This window comes from Hibiscus syriacus, unplaced genomic scaffold, assembly GCF_006381635.1.
Source record: "Hibiscus syriacus cultivar Baekdansim isolate YM2019G1 unplaced genomic scaffold, ASM638163v2 tig00110407_pilon, whole genome shotgun sequence".
NCBI lineage: Eukaryota > Viridiplantae > Streptophyta > Magnoliopsida > Malvales > Malvaceae > Hibiscus > Hibiscus syriacus.
In genome coordinates this window covers 292910-313748 of record NW_024062725.1, presented here as the reverse complement: position 1 = coordinate 313748, position 20839 = coordinate 292910, and the positions used below count along the sequence as shown (strand labels likewise).

The following is a 20839-nucleotide window of genomic DNA, read 5'->3' as shown; positions in this document are numbered from 1 at the left end:
AACCAGGTGCAGATGGTGCTGAGACTGGACTATTTGTTAAGCCAGAATCATCGCAATTCAACATGGACTTCGATGATGATGATGTAGATGAAGTTCCCACAAATACGGTACACATGGAACCTCCAACATCGCAGAATCATCGCAGTCTTTTGATTGCAATTGTTTGTAAATCTTTCTATCCATCGATTCTTCGACTCATTTATACTCTCATCAATATTTTACCTTCAAATTACCTTTTAAAAAATATAATATTATAAATATACTTTATAATTTTAGATTATACTTATATATTAAATAAGATATATTGAATAATATTATAACATGAAAAGAATATACATATATATTATGATTAGAGAAAGTCGAAAAATTAGAATTAATACATATCATGATACTATATATAATTATAATGAAATTTGTATATAAATTCAAATAATTGAACTCAATTTAAATTTCTTAAATTCGAGTCTACATGAAAAAAATTAAATTAAATTCAACCGATCAAATATTCAGTGTTAAATATGCTTACTCATCAAATATATATATATTTTTAAAAGATACTCATCAAATATTAGATTGGTAGATTAAGGGGAAGAAAAATCACATCAACAACAAATATAACAGTGACATGACTAATATTTTTGGCAAGTTTTCATCATTCATGTTATGTGTCTCGAAAAGGATAAGATTCATCAAATCCAACTTGCCAGTTGCCACACACCACGCCATAAAAAAAGAACAAGTCTCGAAAACGAATCATAGAACGTTGTAAAGAAAACAATAGACGTCGGCCAATAACAATTAGCTAAGGAATTGAAAGGGTAGTTCGGGAAGTTCACACATAAAAGAGGCGCGAAGAGCACGGAAAGTAAACAGAGGGAAAATAATAAAATAAATAAATAAAAAAATACTGGAAAAGAAAGAAAGAAAACAGAAGGAAGAGGAGGTGGAATCACATGGGCATTAGTTTGGTGTGTCTCCCCTGGGTCCTCCTCCCTCTTCCTTCTTCCCTTTTTTCTCTATGATAGCCACAAACATGATCTTCCGCTACACTTTCTTCACTTAGATCTTTGTTTTCTCTATATTTTTTCTCATTATTATTTTCCCGGTTGCTCGACATGGCTGACGATAAGGTACACGTTATTTTTCGACTTTCCCCCCAACATCTTGAATTTGGAAAACTTCAGCCTTTTTCCGGTGATTTTTTATTTCATTTCTTGCACTTTTGTGTTTGTTTCTGAAAGTCTGCTGGATTTTTCTTTACTTCTAGCTGTGCTGTTTATTTTTGGTGTCGGTGGGATTTTTTCACGAGATTTGCAGAATTTATTTAGTTGTTTTCATATATGTTTATGAAAATAAAAATCGTATATTCTTTTTCTTCTTTTACAGCGATCGTGTTGGTTGAGTTAACGTCGAACCTTAGATGATGGAAATTTTGTCTTTTTATTTTGGATCTGTCAATCTATTTTCTCTTCTCTGCATTTTCTGGATCTCCAGTTTCTATGCTCTTTCGAAGTCTCTTTTCGCTCTATTTTTCTAACAAAATATTTCTTAATTTACTAGGAAATGTCTGCTCCTGTCATCAATGGGAACGATCCGGTCACCGGTCACATAATTTCCACAACGATTGGAGGCAAAAACGGAGAACCAAAACAAGTATGTCTCGTCTTGGGTTACCCAGTTTTATCTTTGTTCAAGTTCAGCTTTAGCTATCAATAGTATCCACTTCAGATGAACATTAGAAAGGATAAGCGGACTCCTTTACTTGGAATTTCATGTTTTTAGATGTTTTGATTATTGTAGACTATCAGTTATATGGCAGAGCGAGTAGTGGGGACAGGATCCTTCGGGATTGTTTTCCAGGTATTGAGACATAGTCACACTTAATTGTTTTTACCTTCTTGGTGTTCACATACTGATCTCTGATCCATCTTTTCTCTCAGGCAAAATGCTTAGAAACTGGAGAGACTGTGGCTATAAAGAAAGTTTTGCAAGACAGAAGATATAAGAATCGAGAACTGCAGTTGATGCGTGTACTGGATCATCCTAATGTGATTTCCTTGAAGCATTGTTTCTTCTCAACCACAAGTAAAGATGAGCTTTTCCTTAATTTGGTTATGGATTATGTACCGGAAAGCATGCACAGAGTTTTGAAGCATTACAGCAGTGCAAATCAAAGAATGCCACTTATCTATGTGAAGCTTTACACGTACCAGGTGTGCATGGTACTCTTTTACATGCTTGATCCTTATGTAATGTTCTTTAAGCTAAGCAGAGGAGGTTTTACAGATATTTAGGGGGCTTGGCTACCTCCATAGTGCTGTGGGAGTTTGCCATAGGGATTTGAAGCCGCAAAATGTTTTGGTACACGTTTCTTACTGATAAAATTTGTGTACAATGTCTTGGCATTTTTTCTGAGAGATCATTGTTGGTTTTGTACAGGTTGATCCTTTGACACACCAGGTTAAGATTTGTGATTTTGGAAGTGCAAAAGTGCTTGTGAGTTGACCCATTTTTAGTGCTCTTGCTTTCAAATTTGGCTGTTTAGTTTTGCTCCAGGTGAAACATTTTTATCGGGTTCATGAATTCTAAAACTAGAGCTTTTGCACTTTTCTTTTTTTGAAAAGTAAATGGGGAGGTTTTGCTCTTTAATTAATATTTTGAACGTCTGACTCTGGTTGTAACTTCTAAAGGGATTTATCTCATATGTTATCATCTGCTATTTATGAAAGGTGCAAGGTATTTCTCTTGTACTAGCTTGCAGAATCAGCATTCTGCTAACACAAGTTTATGACTCCGTACTGTTGGTTCTGCTACAGCTCATGTAACCCGTGTCTTTGTTTACATCATTATAAATGCTTAATATACATGAAATTTTAACTGACTTTGAATCTTTTCTATCCTGATCCTTTTCAAATGGGCACTTCTCCCTTGTTAGCTTTACCCATATTTTTAGGCGTCTTTGTAGGCATGAAGGGATAGAGAAGAAAAGGATTGTGGGGGTGGGAACTGGTGGGATTTTCTTGGGACACATTTTAAGTCTACTACTGCTTTGAAGTTGGATCAGATCAAATAGCAGTATTAACGTGTTCATCCAATTTTGCTTGTCTATTTTTTGTATCAATACTTAACATGTACTATTGATTTACATGTAATCAGGTCAAAGGTGAAGCTAACATTTCATACATATGTTCGCGTTTCTATCGGGCACCAGAACTTATATTTGGTGCCACGGAATACACAACCTCAATTGATATCTGGTCAGCCGGTTGTGTTCTTGCTGAACTTTTGCTGGGCCAGGTTAGTGTTTGCTCTTCTTTTCTGATTTTGATATTTTTGAAAATCTCTACCAATAATTCAGTTCCCTGATAATTGTTAGCTTCCCTTATTCTTCTGTAGCCATTGTTTCCTGGGGAGAATGCTGTGGACCAGCTTGTAGAGATTATCAAGGTATGATTTGCTGAGTGATTCTTGAATTTACTCTTCTTGTATCACAAGTTTGCTTCTTACATCTTTTCCTATAGGTCCTAGGTACACCCACTCGGGAAGAAATTCGCTGCATGAATCCCAATTACACAGATTTCAGGTTTCCACAAATTAAAGCGCACCATGGCATAAGGTTTGCCTTTTGTTCACTTTAAATTTATAAATTCTCTTGAAGGAACATTTCTTTTTGTAATGGCTTTTGGATATTTTTGCTCATGGACTTAGGTTTTTCACAAAAGGATGCCTCCGGAAGCAATTGATCTTGCTTCAAGACTCCTGCAATACTCGCCAAGTCTTCGTTGTACAGCTGTAAGTTGCTAGTACCTACTACTGACCACTTTGATTGACCGTATTTCCATTTTAGGCATAAAAATATGCACAACCCTCAATTAGCATTTGGCTCCCAAAATGTTAAATTTGGTGACAACTGACAACCACCCTAGCCTCTTGTCATGTAAAATGCTCTTTTCTATGTCAGCTTGAAGCATGTGCACATCCTTTTTTTGACGAGCTTCGAGAACCTAATGCTCGGCTACTAAATGGACGACCTTTACCACAACTGTTCAACTTTAAACAGGAAGTATGTTTCTGTACTAAGCTTCATTCTCATATATCTTTGAATTTATACAAAGATATATCTTCATGAATTTTTTTTGGTTTGCAGTTATCTGGGGCTTCGCCGGAGCTTATTAATAAGTTGATTCCAGATAATGTGAAACGGCAAATAGGGCTACAACATTCCATGCATCCAGCTGGAGCATAAAACTTTGGAAGTTATTATGAGATATAATATCTCCTAGTTGATGCGTGATACAGGAAACATTATCTGGATTATCATGGGCCTGTCTATTATCATTTTCTGCTCTCCTTCAACGCATAAAGTCTCTGGCAGCTGGATGGCTGCCATCCCTTCATCTTTCTACTTCAATTCTACCTCTCTTGATCCTTTGTCATATGAATTTGCTTTTCATCAAAACTCCTTTCTGTTATGTACATGTAACATATGTTTGATAGTAAAAAAAGATAAGACTAATGTGGACAACAGACCACAGAACTGGTAGTAGTGCATTTGGTGCTAGGAAGGTCTCATAGAAATTGCTGGAAGATAAGGGGTGGTTGGTTTTTGGGTTTAGTTATGCGCGTTAGTTATGCTTTTTAGTTATCGTGGTGGCTGACTTCAAATTGCGGACAAATTGTTATTACTCGCTGTTCAAAGGAAATGTTATTACTCTTTCTTACTACTGCTGTCATTCTCTTTAACCATCGATGGAATAGGTTTGGGCAATGCTATAAATTGGCCGAAAGGGGAATGAATGTAGAACAGATGAGAGTCTGATGCCTTGTGCCGTTCGGTCATTCCTTGGACTGTCGATTTGGACGAGTAATGATTCTTTGGTTTAAGGATTATGCACTTAGTCTTGAGCATTTTGGCAAAGCCTGTTAGAGATCCAATCTTATCCATATTTTAAAAAAATCAGTTTGGATTCTAATCGGTTTGAAGGGTCGGATGGTGTAACCGGTTTTAAAAAAAAAACCGGATTTTTTCGGTTAAAAAATTGGTTTTTTATCTGGATAAAAAACCGGTTTTTTATCCGGTTTGAAAAAAACCGGGTTTTAATCCGATAAAAAAATCGGTCGTTTAATTTTTTCTTAAACCGGTTATACTATCCGGTTTTTAAATATCCGATCCGGTTTAAAAAAAATCGGTTTTTTCAAAATCCGGTTTCGGATATTTTTTACCCAAAATTGGATATTCGGATTTTTTGTGCACCTCTACTTGGATAGAATGTCAAAAGTCTTCATTATAACCGTGGAAAATTTATTTAGAGAAAATAATCTCAGTGACCAAAATTCTTAGATAATATACGATTTTGATTAATTTTTTTGGATTTGCGAAAATGACCAACAAAAGCGCAATGCGATCTTTAATTCGTATCGCGATCTCTTCTATCGTAAATTCGCGTTGCGATAGTTGAAAATCGCGTTGCGATTTTTCATTTCGCGTTGCGATTTTTCATTTCGCGTTGCGATAGTCTACAGTTGTCGTTGCGATTTTTCAAATTCGTTGCGATAGTCTACAGTTGTTGTTACGATAGTCTACAGTGGTCGTTGTGATTTTCCAAATTCGCACTGCGATCTCCACTATCGTAAATTCGCGTATAGATGTCGTTGCGATTTTTCAAATTCGTTGCGATTTTGTTTCTTAAGAATTTTCTCTAAAAAGATAGTATCCGCGCGGACGTGTCGAAGACACGTACGACCACGAGACGAGACAGATGGCGGCGGCGGCGCGCGAGAGTACCCCTTGTTCTCTATCACTCAATAAGGAAGTGGGAAAGCCAAGCCTTAGATACCATTCCCAATAGTGTTTCCAATACTATGTGGGATTGAGCATTACCAACACTTGTTTCCAATACAATGTGATTATTCAGGAAACAATTAACAATCATGCACCTTAAAACAACTGAATCAGCAACCAATTGCATTAGTATTATACGATTAAATATGTCATAATTAAAAGTCAATTTACAATCAATCGCGATTATTGTAATTTTAAGCAAAACATTCAAAAATAATATCATTATTTAAGGCTCAATCCCACATAGTATTAAGAACAAGTGTTGGTAATGCTCAAATCCCACATAGTATTAGAAACACTATTGGAAATGGTATTTAAGGCTTGGCTTTCCCACTTCCTTGTTGAGTGATAGAGAACAAGGGGGACTCTCGCGCCGCCGCCGCCGTCGTCTGTCTCGTCTCGTGGTCGTGGTCGTGGTCGTGGTCATTCGTGTCTTCGACACGTCCGCGCGGATACTATCTGTTTAGAGAAAATTTTAAGAAACAAAATCTTTTTTTTTTAACTATCACAACGAATTTTCGCAACGAATTTGTAAACTATCGCAACAACAACTGTAGACTATCGCGACGCGAAATGAAAAATCGCAACGCGAAATACAAAATCGCAACGCGATTTTCAACTATCGCAACACGAATTGCAATACGAATTTGCGATAGTAGAGATCGCAATGCGAATTAGAGATCGCATTGCGATTTTGTTGGTCATTTTCGTAAATCCAAAAAAAGTTGGTCAAAATCGTATATTATCTGGGATTTTTGGTCACTGAGATTATTTTCTCCTGTCGGTCGATTATAGGAACAAAAATATGGAGGGAGGATCGTAAACTGTAGGATTACAATGGCACTTAAAATCAATACAATGCAGTCAGTGGAGGTGCTTTTATGTTTATATTTGTGTTGATGCAGAGGGGTGGATCCAAGAGGGTTGGCTTTGTTGTAACAACAGCAAGCATAAATTCCAGCATCCATTTTGAAGATGATTGATACAGGCTTGATCGTTGCATTAGGATTTAGGAGGAATTGCTGCTGATCTCTAGTGATTAGAACTATTAAACAATAGACCGAGAAAAAAGAAGCGTTATTTCATCACTCTATAATTTTAAATTCAAGTTTAAATTTCCATCAATTTTTAAACTCTTTTATATCTTATAAAATTATAGGTATCACATCTAAATTTTAAAAATACACATTAGATATTTTAGCAAAACAGAAATATCATATATATTTTATCAAAATAGAAATATAATATCAAATATATTAAAAGTAAATATATATATTATATATATATCTAATATTTGTCAAAACATACATCAATATATTATTCCATATCATTAAAAAATTATTATTCCCTTAAAATAAAGAATGTTATTCAAAAAATTAAACGCCTAAAGATACTGGAATACATGGATAATTAGAATTTATACATACTTTTTAGTACACCTATAATTCTTCCTTTTCGTTCTCTCTTACATAATCTAGAATGATAGATATTTTATATGTTAGTTCCGTTTTTGTAACTGTCTCTCTCTCGTTGATTGTTTGCCTGTTTATAAATAAGACCCAAAGGGCAAACTATTAAATTAAAGCATAGAAAAAAACCCTAGCCTCCTAAATTCTCTCTTTTAAAACTCCCCATAATTTGCTGCGGCTGCCCCTTTATCACTCTGCCACCTCCACCGCTTCCTTCAACCTCCGTCGCTTCGCAATGGTACATCTCCCTCTGTCTACATCTTTTTATCTTACGTTAATACGTGTCTCAAACCTTTAGGTTTAAAAGTTTTCATTTTTGGACTATGAGGCATCAGAGAAGAAGCTGTCGAACCCATGAGGGAGATCAAAGTTCAAAAGCTTGTCCTCAATATCTCCGTCGTGAAGCGGTGATCGTCTCACCCGTGCCGCCAAGGCAGTAACGAAAACCCTAAAACGAGAACCATTCACCCCCCTCCCCCCACACCCCAATTTTTTTTACCTTTGTGTTTATTTCTCTTTACTTTGGTCCTTTATAGGTCTTAGAACAACTCAGCGGTCAATCCCCTGTCTTCTCCAAGGGTAAAAATTCTGGAAACAAATGCTGGTCTTGAGTTCTCTTTTGTTGGTTTAGTTGATGAAAAAGTAAAATGGGGGTTTTGATGTGAGCAGCTAGGTACTGTGAGATCTTTCGGAATCAGGCGTATGAAAGATTGCTTGCTACGTGACGGTGAGGGGAGAGAAGGCTATGCAGCTTCTTGAGTGGCTTGAAGGTTAAGGAGTATGAACTTTTGAGGAGAACTTCAAGTGATACTGCTGCTTTGGATTCGGCATCCAGGAGCACATTGATCTTGGAATCAAGTTAGTTTCTTTTCCCCACACATCTTTGTTAATTGTGATTATTGTAGTTCAGGATTTATGTTGATACTCCATTATGCATACTTGATTTTAATTCCCTGTTAACATGGATGATTTATAAGACTAAATTAGGGATCTGTAATAGGTTTCTGGTTTCATCGAACATGATTACAATATTTCTACTACTCGAATTGGGACGCATGATTGTATCTTGCAATGATGTTTGACTTAATTTTGGGGTCGGGACTGTTTTATGATTTAAGAATGCAGTTGCTTTTCCAATTACTCTTCCTTTGTGACAGTTTGGTTATCATTATTTAATCCTCGTAACCAAGTTAATAGGAAGTACGTATTTCCAGCTTCATTCTGCTACTAGTTATTGAGCCTTGATGTTATGAAGCCTTTAAGGCATAATTACGACCCTTGTTCTTTTTGTAGGTATATCCTTCTACTGGTATCTATGGCTGGACTTCTATGTTGTTCTTGAGCGAGGCTGGGTATCGAGTTGGCCGTCGCCGCAGGTGCAAGTCACGTGTTGGTATTCAGCACAGAGTTACCAAGGAGATGCCATGAGTGGTTCCAGGTCAAATGAAGGTCATCCTTAACAGTCCCAATATTTCTTCTTAGAAATAGCAGTTATGATTCAGTTTTAGTTTTGTTTAGTTTTTGGGTATCTGATTTTGTCTAGTTTATGTTCATCAGATATTATCTTCCCGAACAGATCTATTTATGTTTTTTTGGGATCTTATGTATTTTTTCTGTTGTTTTACTTTCTCTAATGTTCAATTGGAAAATATTATCTATTCAAGTATTTAGATTACTTTGATATAAAAAAGAATTGGCCCAAGTTCTTGGTTCATTTCACCATATCATGGAGTGTATCGGCTACATGTGGTTTGAAGACAGCGCAAATGAATGGTAAACAGCTATATGTTGTTTGAACACAGCTTCAAATGAATGGTAACAGCTATATGTTGTTGAACACAGCTGCAGGGTTCGGTAGGCGAATATAAGTCAGCAGTGGCAGAAAGACCCGGGTAGTTGTAGGGTAGCACATAGTTTGTCGTTTGTCTTCAACAGCCAACTGATTTCAATATTTGCTAACACCTCCACTGGTGCATTAACAATTTCATTGAATGACAAATATCAGAGATGACAGGAATGACCGGCTGCTTTAAGATGAGAAGAATACATATTACTGAGAAAACGTCTACCATAATCATCATTAGCAGTCCTAATGCACCTCAGATTGCCCACAAATCATACAAAGCACATGTAACACTCGTCTTTTAGTCATTCAATGACCAAAGAGTAGCAAAAAATAACACATCAGTACAAAATAACTTTTTTTCATAAATTAAGTGTAATTAATATCATAATATAATGGAAACTCTAAATACCAATTTTCTTCTAATCTAGAGGATTTACTAAAAAACACAAGTATTTATTTCTTCACCGGCACCATTTTGCGAGTATAATCAAGAAAATAATGAGAAACTATTGAAGAAATACCATTGCAAAACCAATAACAACCTTACTTGGCCCATGATGGTTCTCTTTATTAGTGTATCATCATCACTATAATCTGAGGATCACTCTCACTGTCTGCAGAAGACTCCTTGAGGCGGCGGTGACATGGGCAAACCGTGCTTATCGCATCAGGCAACCCCGAGCTTCAGTTTTGATGATAAACAATGGTTGTAACACAAATTGTCATTCCCACCAACCTTGAAACAGCCCAATCGCTTTAATGAAAGTACATTGAAAGGTAACACCCCCATTAAGCCCATTGTTCCCCATATTTAACACTGTCAACCCCTTTCAACTCTGACAAAACTTGGGAACACTTCCATTAACTGGTTATTACTCAGATCCACATGAACCAAGATTGGAATAGCTGACATCGAATCCAGGATTTGCCCAGACAACGAATTGGAAGCCAAAGACATTCCTCAACGATGTCAAGTCACCCTACTCATCTGGAATCTCCCCATTCAGCCCAATCGACGAAAGATTCAAGAATTCGAGATCTTCAAGAAGCGTCAGGAAAGTTGGTATCCTTTCTTTGAGCTTGTTATCGATAAATCGACATGGGTCAGATTCATATGCAAGTGCCTCGGAAGAGAACCAGTAAGATTAGCATGAGAAATGGTGAGCGTCTTCAGCTTATGCATGTTCCCGAGGATCGCATAAACACCCGCTGGTGCTAATCGATGTTGAAGCATGAACAATATCTGTTATGCAGTGTTACAGCTGGTATGTACAGCTTATGCTGACGTTCATACAGTTGGAGGCTTCATTGACTAGCCTACGTTTATAAATATGCTATAGTGGTTCTAGAATAAACAAGCAACGTTTTATGCACGTTTTAAATATTCTCTTTGCAGTTTCCTTTGGTTATTTAACATGGTATCAGATGCCGTAGATCTTGTGATGTGGTAGGGTTCGTTTGTTCTTCTTCGATGTTCCGTTTGTTGGAAATAAAACACTCACACAAACAACTTTTATTGAAACTCAAACAATATTACAAGAGTACTCTCACTCAAAAACAAGAACTACAACTCACTCTTACTTTGCTCTTCACTCACTTAGAAGCTCTTAATTTTTCTTGATGCTTAAAACTAATGGGAAGGGTATTTATACTACTCAAGAACAATCCTACACCACCAAAATAAACTAATTTAAACCATTACAAATTCAACAAATATCTAACTCTCACCTAACTAAATTGATGTAAGCAATGACATCATTAATTAAATGATGTAAGCAATGACATCTTTAATTAAATGATGTAAGTAATGACATCAATTTAGTTTGGGTTTGGGTTTAGGCTCCCATAATGGATCAAGTTTATGATCCAACACCCTCCCTTAACTTGATCTCGTGACCCCTAGTAGGTTCCTTAATCTTAAGAAGTCTTCGTTGGTCAGGCTTGGTAAAAATATCAGCAACTGATCTTGTGACTTCACATTCAACTTCCACATCTTTGCTTGCAACACACTCCTTATAGTGGTAGCGAATATCAATGTGCTTGCTTCGATCATGGAACTGGATTCTTTGCTAAGGCAATGGCTGACTTGTTGTCGACACAAACCTTGGTAGGCTCTTCTTGTATCAAACCAATCTCCTTCAATAGATTTCTAAGCCAAATTGCATGACAAACACATGAGGTAGCAGCAACATATTCCGCTTCACAAGTGGATAATGTGACAATCGGTTGTTTCTTTGACATCCATGTGAATGCAATATCTCCCATGAAAAATACGAATCCAGTAGTGCTCCTTCGATTATCTATGTCTCCACCCCAATCACTGTCGCTATATCCAACAAGCTTGTATCATTAGAAACTGAATAGAACAAGCCAAAGTCAATTGTACCTTTCAGATAGCGAAGAATTCTCTTTGCGGCTTTAAAATGGTGGTTGTTGGGGATTCCACGACTACCAATCCAACTGCGTGAAGAATCGGGTCTCGTGCAAGTTAGATAGCGTAGACTCCTACCAAAATTTTGAAGAATGTTGGATCTACACTTTCGCCTTCTTCATGTTGGTCATCTTGATCCCGTATTCTGCCGGTGCTTATTGGCTTACAGTTCTCCATCTTGAACTTCTTCAGTATCTCCTTTGCATAGCTTTCCTGTGAAATGAAAATTCCATCATTTTGTTGCTTAACTTCAATGCCAAGGTAGTACGCCATGAGCCCCATGTCTGTCATCTCGAATTCTTTCATCATCACATCCTTGAATTCATTACATGGGTTGCTTCCAGTGAAGATCAAAACGTCCACGTAGAGGCACACGATCAAAATATCTTCATCTTTGATCTTGATATATAGAGCATGCTCGTAGGGACATTTGTTGAAGCCATTCTCTTGGAAGTAACTTGTCGATTCGGCTATTCCATGCCCTTGGTGCTTGTTTTAGCCCGTAAAGAGCCTTCTTCAACTTCAACACCTTGTCTTCATGCCCTTTGACTTCATAGCCTGATGGTTGCTGAATGTAAAGTTCCTCTTCAAGACTCCATTTAGGAAGGCGGACTTTACATCCATCTGTTGTATCTTCCACTTGTTTTGAGCTGCCAAAGAAATGATTAGTCGATAGTCTCCAATCGAGCAACAGGCAAATACCTCATCATAGTCAATTCCCCTTTTGACTATAGCCTTTAGCAACTAGCCTCGCCTTGTGCCTTTCAATCTCTCCTTTGGCGTTTTGCTTTGTTTTGACACCCATTTGACACCTATCGCCTTATGTCCCTTGGGAAGTGAGGTAAGTTCCCATGTGTCATTCTTCTCGATGGCCTTGATTTCTTCGTCCTCGCATCTCTCCATTTCTTTTCTTGTACCGCTTCTTGAAAGCTCACTGGTTCACAATCGGCAAACAGACAAAATAATGTAAGATTATCTTGTCGTTCAGTTACCTCATAGAGATCTCTAAGGCTTCTTGTGCGTTGCACAACTCTTTCACTTTGACTCCCACTTGACGATGATGAAGGTGAGTCTCCTTGAGTGGTTGATGTTGGTGAAGTGGGTGAGTTGCAAGCTCTTGTTGAGATTCATCTAGTTGCTCCCTCATTGTCTGCTCATCTTCTTCAACTGAGGAAAGAATTGAAGTCATCTGTATGAGAGTTAAAATCCCATTCTCCTTCTTCGTTGAAGACCACATCTCGACTAATCACAAACTTCTTATTGTCTGGATTGTACAACTTGTAGCCCTTCGAATTACCATCATAGCCGATGAGATAAACTCTCGCTTTTATCATCAAGCTTCGTTCTTCTCTCTCGGTACGTGAACATGGGCTATACTTCCAAAGGTTCTCAAGTGGGAAATGCCAGGCTTTCTTCCACTCCATGCCTCTTGCGGTGTCTTTCCCCATACACTTCTTGTTGGAGATCGATTTGACAAGTTAGACTGCACACGATACTGCTTCCGCCCAAAATTCTTTGGGTAGTTTCTTGCTTGAGCATGCTTCGTGCCATGTCGAGGATTGTTCTATTCTTTCTTTCTGCCACACCATTTTGCTGGGGGGATCTAGGAACTGTCATTGGTCGACGAATTCCATTTTGCTTCACAGAACTCTTGAAACTCCCTGGAAGTAAATTCTCCACCTCGATCGGATCTCATGGCTTTGATCTTTCTACTCTTTCTCTCCACTGCTGCTTTGAACTTCTTGAAGACTTCAAAAACTTCTGACTTCTGTTTCAAGAAATATACCCAAGTTTTTCTTGAAAAATCATCAATGAAGAGAAGAAAATAGTTATTGTTACCGAGAGAGCTTGGCTTGATCGGTCCACACACATCGGTATGGATTAACTCAAGTGCTTCTTAGCTCTTGTCTCTGACTCCTTGGAAAGCTTTTCCTGAATTGTTTCCCGACTAGACACCCTTCACAGAGCTGGTCAGTGGTGATGTGAGGTAGTCCTTTCACCATCTCCTTCTTAGATAATAGCTCTAGACCTCCAAAATTGAGATGCCCAAATCGAAGATGCCAAAGCCATGATGCATCTTTGCAAGCTTTCAGGCACTTTGCAACATCATTTTGTATGTTGATCAAGAACATTCTATTCTTTGACATCGGCACTTTAGCAATGAAGTTATTCTTATCATCTTTTATAGAAAGAAATTATTCATATGAATCATAACCTTTCTCTACCCAGTTGCCCTAAACTTAAAATGTTACTTTTCATATTGGGCACATAGTAGACATTTGAAATAAATTGATGTCTCCCATCTTTCAAACGGATAAGAATGTTACCTCTCCCTTTCACTGCTATTGTGGAATCATCTCCAAACGAAACATTTCCACTTACTGACTCGTCTAGCTCCACAAACATGTCTTTCCTTCCACACATGTGATTGCTTGCACCACTGTCAAGATACCAGGAATTTGCTTGGACACCATCAGTTTCCTTTCGTGCTAGAAGAAGAGTTTTTGCCCATCTGTCTTTTCCTCCACGTAATTGGCCTTCTCCTCAATTTTGTTGTTGGAGCTCTACATTCTGAAGCATAATGCCCAAATTTTTGACAATTATAACATCGAATTTGAGATTTGTCATACTTTGAGTTTGGATTAATTCTTCCACGGCCTCGTGTTGAGCTTTCTCCCTTTCTCATAGTTTGTTGTTGAATTGTTATTGTTGTAATTCCAGCCTCGTCCACGACCTCGACTTCCACCTCGTCCATGGCCTCTACCTCTGCCTTGGCCACGTTGGTTTCTATCATTGCGTTGGCTCTCATGCATATCCTTGAGTTGCAGCTTGAGGAGTTGCTCAGTAAACTCATGCTTCTTTTTATGCTTCTCTTCGTATGCTTGCAATGATCCTTGGAGCTGTTCGATCTTCATTTCTTCCAATCTTTAGTTTCTTCAATCGTCACGACGATGTGCTCAAATTTGGGATCCAACGAACGGAGTATCTTCTCTATTATCCTCACATCGTCTAACTTTTCACCATTTCTTTTTAATTGATTAGAAACAGCTACTACTCTTGAGAAATAATCTGAAATAGACTCAGATGCTTTCATGTTTAAGGATTCGAATTCACCTCTTAATGTTTGGAGACGAACCTTCTTCACTTGCTCGGATCCTTTGTAAGAGGTTTGCAGCTTCTCCCAGCTTCCTTGCTAGAGCTTGCACTTGAAATCTTTTCAAAACCATCATCATCTAATGCTTGATAGATGAGGTAGAGAGCCTTCTTGTCTCTCTTTCTTGAATTCTTCAAAGTTGTCTTTTGATCTGGTGTAAGAGTAGCAAAAGCATCATCATCCGCAGGCTCGTTATAGCCTTTCTCTATGATATCCCACACATCTTGTGATCCAAGAAGTGCCTTCATTTTGATACTCCAATTGTCATAGTTGTTGTTGTTGAGTGTCGGAACTTGGAATGGTGCCATACCATTTGCCATATCTCTCAATATAATGAGATTTTGTAAAATCCGATTGCACGGATGAATCCGGAACGATGAAAAAAAAAAAAAACCTTTGGAGGGACTTGGACAACTCGGTCAAGGGCTCCAACTCGGCTGACTCGGCTCAACTCGGTGAGTCAACTCGATTTTCTGGCAGCAGTCTTCCGGCGGTGCGTGGCGGTGCGTCAGAACTCAGATTGAGAAAATTCTGGCGGCGTCGTATTCCTCTCGTCGAGACCTTCGATCTTTCCAACTCGCTCTGATACCACTTTGTTGGAAATAAAACACTCACACAAACAACTTTTATTGAAACTCAAACAAATATTACAAGAGTACTCTCACTCAAAAACAAGAACTACAACTCACTCTTATAAGACTTTGCTTCTTCACTCACTTAGAAGCTCTTAATTTTTCTTGATGCTTAAAACTAAAATGGGAAGGGGTATTTATACTACTCAAGAACAATCCTACACCACACAAATAAACTAATTTAAATCATTACAAATTCAACAAATATCTAACTCTCACCTAACTAAATTGATGTAAGCAATGACATCATTAATTAAATGATGTAAGCAATGACATCTTTAATTAAATGATGTAAGTAATGACATCAATTTAGTTTGGGTTTGGGTTTAGGCTCCCATAATGGATCAAGTTTATGATCCAACACCGTTCGTATGGCGCATCCTGTTTCTCCTCTTTCTTGTGGTGCTGTGAATGGTTCAGAGTCGTTGGGAGTTACTCAGAAGGTGTTCATGAATAAATGCCCGAGTGTGGTTTTAGATGATCTGAATTTTCTATTGTGGAAACAACATGTGTTATTGGCGGTTCGTAGTCACCGTTTTGATAAGCTTATTTCTAGTTCGGTTGCTCATCCGCCTACGACGGTTACGCTTGATGATGGCACGGTTGTTGAAAATAAAGAGTATGAGCTTTATGTGGCTCAAGATAGTGCATTAGCCTCGTGGCTCTTGTATACCGTCACTCATTCTTTGCTGCTGCATCTTGTGGGAGCTGAGACGGCTGCTCAAGTTTGGACAACGGTGAATAAGATCTTTGCTTTTAAATCAGAAACAGCGGTTATGAACTTGCATTATCAACTCAAAGCGGTTCATCAAGGCGATCTAGGGATGCGAATGTACATATCTCAAGTCAAGGAGATATGTGATGCTGTAGCATCGTGTGGTAGTCCGGTTTCCGATCTTGAACACATTGCTACGATCCTAAATGGCTTGTCGATGGAGTATAGGCTTGTGGTCATTATGTTGTCGGCTAGTTGTGATGCTTTGACACTGGAAAGAGTTGTTTCTGTTCTCATTGATGCTGAGACTCAACAGAAAAATTTTACTCGTTTTAATAACCTGATGATTACTGATAATGTAGTGTTAAAGGTTCTGTTGATGGTCAATGTGATCGTTCTTTTAGACAGAATCAATCCAAAGTGGAGCGGTCTGCAGCTTATAATCACAGTGTTTGTGGTCGAGGGCATGTTAAAGTTCAGTGTTAATTATGCGGAAAGAATGGTCATCTTGTCAACCGTTTTTGGTATCAGTTTGATAAATCTTTTTCAGGTGTTGATGATCCTGATGCAAGGAGCTCTGTGAAGGAACGGTCACCTACAGCCAATGTTTGTCATTACAGTTCGACCTTATGTGCATGTGGAAGTAAGCCTAGCGTGCGTGGGTCTGTTGTGGATGAACAAGAACACCTCAGGCCTCATGCAAATATGGTTGCTGCAAATTCTACTTCTACATCGTGGTTTGTTGACTCAGGGGCTACTCATCACATTTCATCCGATGCAACGGAGGTTCTTGATGGCTCAGATTGTACAGGGGCTGGTAAGCTTACTGTAGAAAATGGTAGTGGTCTTTCTATTGCTAAAGTTTGTCAAGCGTCTTTATATACTGCATCTCGTCCATTGAAAATGAGTAATTTGTTGTATGTGCCTTCTATAACTAAAAAGTTGGTTTCGGTTTCAAAGCTTGCTAAGGATAACAAAGTTTGTTTTGGAGTTTCATGATGATCATTATGTGGTTCGGGACAATGATTCTGGCTATGTTTTGCTTGAAGGTTGAGAGGTTGATGGTCTTTATGAGTTTGGTGGTTGTTTTTCTGATCGGGTTCGTGCTGCTGAAGCTAATATGGCTCATAGTTCTAATGATACCTATGTACTTTGGCATGATCGATTAAGTCATCATTCACGTGAAGTCTTGTTACAAGTTTGTAATCAATGTAGTATTGTTTTGCCAAAGAATATAAATAAAGCTTTGCTTCCCGTTTGTGTTCTATATCGTATGGCCACAAGCTTTCGTTCTTTGCATCTGAGACTCAATATACGTAGCCATTTCAGTTAGTGTATACTGATCTATGGGGATTGGGTTATATTGTCCAATGGGTTTCGGTATTACATGTCGTTTGTTGATGCGTTTTCAAGGCTTTCCTGGGTATATTTGTTGAAAGATAAAGAGCAGACTGTTCGTGCTTTTCAATTATTTCAGCAGCTAGCTCGTACGTAATTTGGACAGGAGATTAAAGCCGTTCAAAGTGATTGGGGAAGTGAGTTTCGCTCATTGTTGGTTGTGCTTGCATAATGTGGGATACAACATAGGGTGACCTGTCCTCACACATCCCAGTAAAACGGGGTCGTTGAAAGGAAACACCGTCATTTTTTTGAGATGGCGTTAACATTATTAGCTCGGGCGTCTTTACCTCTTAAGTTCTGGTCATTTGCTTTTGTTACAGTAGTTCATTTGATTAATAAACTGCCTACTAAGATGCTTCAAGAAGTTACTCCGTTTGAAAGGTTGTTCGGGTAGCCTCCGAGTTATGATCATCTTAAAGTGTTTGGTTGTCGTTGTTTTCCACACTCACGATCGTTTCAACCTCAAAAGCTTGTGCACAAGTCGCAACCATGTGTGTTTTTGGGATATAGCATGTATCATTGAGGTTATCAGTGTTTAGCGCTCGATGAGAAAGTTTATGTGTCTCGCCATGTTGTTTTTGATGAGCAGGTGTTTCCGTTTGTTGCTCGAATGGATCAGACGAATGTTTCTTTTGAGGTCAATACATATAGTGGAGCTTTGTTTTTTGTGGTTCCTGGTGCTCGACTTGTTTATGATGGTTCTTCGCATGTGGCTACGAGTGTTTATTTTAATCAACCCGAGGTCCAAGAATCTGGTTGTGCACCAGTTTGTGAAGCAGACACGTCTGTGAATGTTAAAGATGGGGTTCCTGGTCTTGTTGTAGACCAGGCTGGTGACAGTGCTGGTCCTGATGCAAGTGAGAGTAGTGATCGTCTTTCAGCTGCTGTACAAGATCATGCAGAGCAGGAGGGTGCGTCGTCAGTTACTGAACCGATTCCTAATAGTGCTTCTAGGAATTTTTAGGATGGTCTAACTCTTTCTCCTTCTCAAAATGGGCATCCGATGGTCACTCGTAGTAAACGGGGAATTTTTAAACCAAAGTTGTTTGTTGCTAAAAAAATAAGTGGGTGATGGTGAGTCTTGTACAATTGTTCAGGCTCTTCGAGACCCTCGATGGAAGGAAACATTTTTCGCTGAGTATGATGCCCTTGTGAAGAATAGTACGAGCGTGCTTGAGCCACTACCAGTTGGGCGAATGACAATTGGGTATAAATGGTTATTCAAGGTCAAGTATCATGCTGATGGGTCTGTCTAGAGGTACAAGGCTCGTCTTGTGGCGAGAGGTTTTTCTCAGGTGCCCGGTCATGATTTCAATGATACGTTTAGTCCTGTGGTGAAGACTACCACGGTAAATAACACATTCCTTAACGGTGATCTCGGAGAAGAAGTGTATATGGTGTTTAGTCCTTACCGGGTTTCAAACGTGTGGCTAGTGATGGCTTTCGATTGGTTTGTAGGTTAAAGAAGGCGTTGTATGGGTTGCGTCAAGCTTCATGCATATGGTATTCCAAGTTGCGTCATTTTTTTATTGAAGCTTGGGTTTCATGGAACTTCAGCTGATGTGTCTCTGTTTATTTGTCGAGATAATGAAGGTCGTACGTTTATTCTAGTGTATGCGGGCGATATTATTATCACATGTGAGTCTCGTGATGCTATCGATGATGTTGTTTGGTTGCTCGGTAAGAAGTTTTCGTTGAAGGATCTGGGCGAGCTTGGGTATTTTCTTGGCATTGAGGTGCACCGAACACCTGAGCAACTGGTTTTGTGCCAACGTAAATTTGTTAGAGAATTGTTGGAACGAACGGGTATGTTCAGCTCTAAATCTGCGCTACCCCGATGGTAGTTTCACCCAAGTTGACTTGTGATTTTGGGAAGCTGCTTGCGGATGCTTTGATGTATCGTAGTGTTGTTGGGGCGTTGTTATATTTGAGTCACACATGACCAGATATAGCCTTTAGTGTTATGCATCGTCCTTGTGACGGTCATTGGTTTGCTGTGAAGATAATTTTGTGTTACTTGAATAGAACAATTGATCATGGTTTGGTGTTTCGGTCATCGACTTCCTCCGAAACTTGTTGTGTAACTGTGTTTGCCGATGCTGATTGGGCAAGTAATTTAGATGATCGTCGGTCTGTTTCTGGGTCGTGTGTGTTCCTTGGGTGTAATATGGTTTCATGGAGTGCTAGATGGTAGAAGACGGTGGCTCAGTCGACAACTGAGACTGAGTATCGTAGCATTGCTGATACGGTATCCGAGGTAGTATAGCTTAAGTCCTTATTGACTGATATGGGTGAGTCAGTGTTTACGACTCCGGTTGTATAGGGTGACAACATGAGTGCCATTGCAATGAGTGTTAATCCTGTATTTCATGCTTGTTCTAAACATATCGAGCTGGATATGCATTTTGTGCGTGAAAAAGTGGCTCGTTGAGCTGTTCAGGTGAATTATGTTCCTACAGAGCACCAAGTTGTAGCCGGGTTAACTAAACCCTTGCCGAAGTCTGCTCATGTTTTGTTTCAACAGAAAGTTCAAGTTGATGATGCTGAAAAAGAGACAACTGAGAGGGATGGGGAGAATGTTGAAGCATGAATAATAATATGTTATGCAGTCTGTTACAACTGGTATGTATAACTGTTATGCTGACGTTCATACAGTTAGAGGCTTCATTGACTAGCCTACGTTGTATAAATATGTTATAGTGGTTCTTGAATAAACAAGCAACGTTTATGCACGTTTTAAATATATTCTTTTTGTAGTTTCCTTTAGGTTGTTTAACACCGGAATGCCGGAAACTGTTAGATCAGTGAGGTTAACGAAACGAGAGAACCAGAAGCCAGAGAGTTACCGGAGAGATTGAATGCAGGAGGAGGAAGTAAGGGAAAGAGAGAGATCAGAAGGGAAGTGGATAGGGGATGCGTGGTAGTTAGTGAAAGAAAGAGAATAGAGGGAAGAAAGGAAATTGAGATCATTGAAGGAGAGTGAAAGGTCTGATGAACAGTTGGAGAGGTGGAGCGAAATGAGGTGGCGGACAGACTTGGAGTTGTCGCAGTCGGTGGCGTTGCGAGGTGAAGGTTGAACGCAGGGGTCTCTTGTGGAGGGGATATTGAGGGATTGGAGTGCTTCTATTTGTTTAGGGTCTAGTTGGGAAGAAGTCGAAGCTTTAGTGGTTAGTGAGGTTGGGGAGGTAGTAGGAGGAGGAGTTGGGGACAACGCATGCGTTTTAGAGGTGGTTGGTTTAGTAACATTAGCAGTGGTGGCGGTGGAGATGACGGTGGTGGAGAGGAGGAAGAACAATGGTGGCGGAGGTTGTTTCATGGCGGAGAGAGAGAGAGAGAAAGAAAGTAGGAG

The 20839-nt window shown here is 38.9% G+C and overlaps 3 pseudogenes; 2 read left to right on the top strand and 1 right to left on the bottom strand.

Moving 5' to 3' along the window:
* The first annotated feature begins 891 nt into the window (after positions 1–891).
* LOC120123973 lies at positions 892–4523 on the top strand (annotated as a pseudogene).
* Positions 4524–7653: 3130 nt separating this feature from the next.
* LOC120123974 lies at positions 7654–8758 on the top strand (annotated as a pseudogene).
* Positions 8759–9618: 860 nt separating this feature from the next.
* Positions 9619–20806, bottom strand: LOC120123984 (annotated as a pseudogene).
* Between the last annotated feature and the right edge of the window lie 33 nt (positions 20807–20839).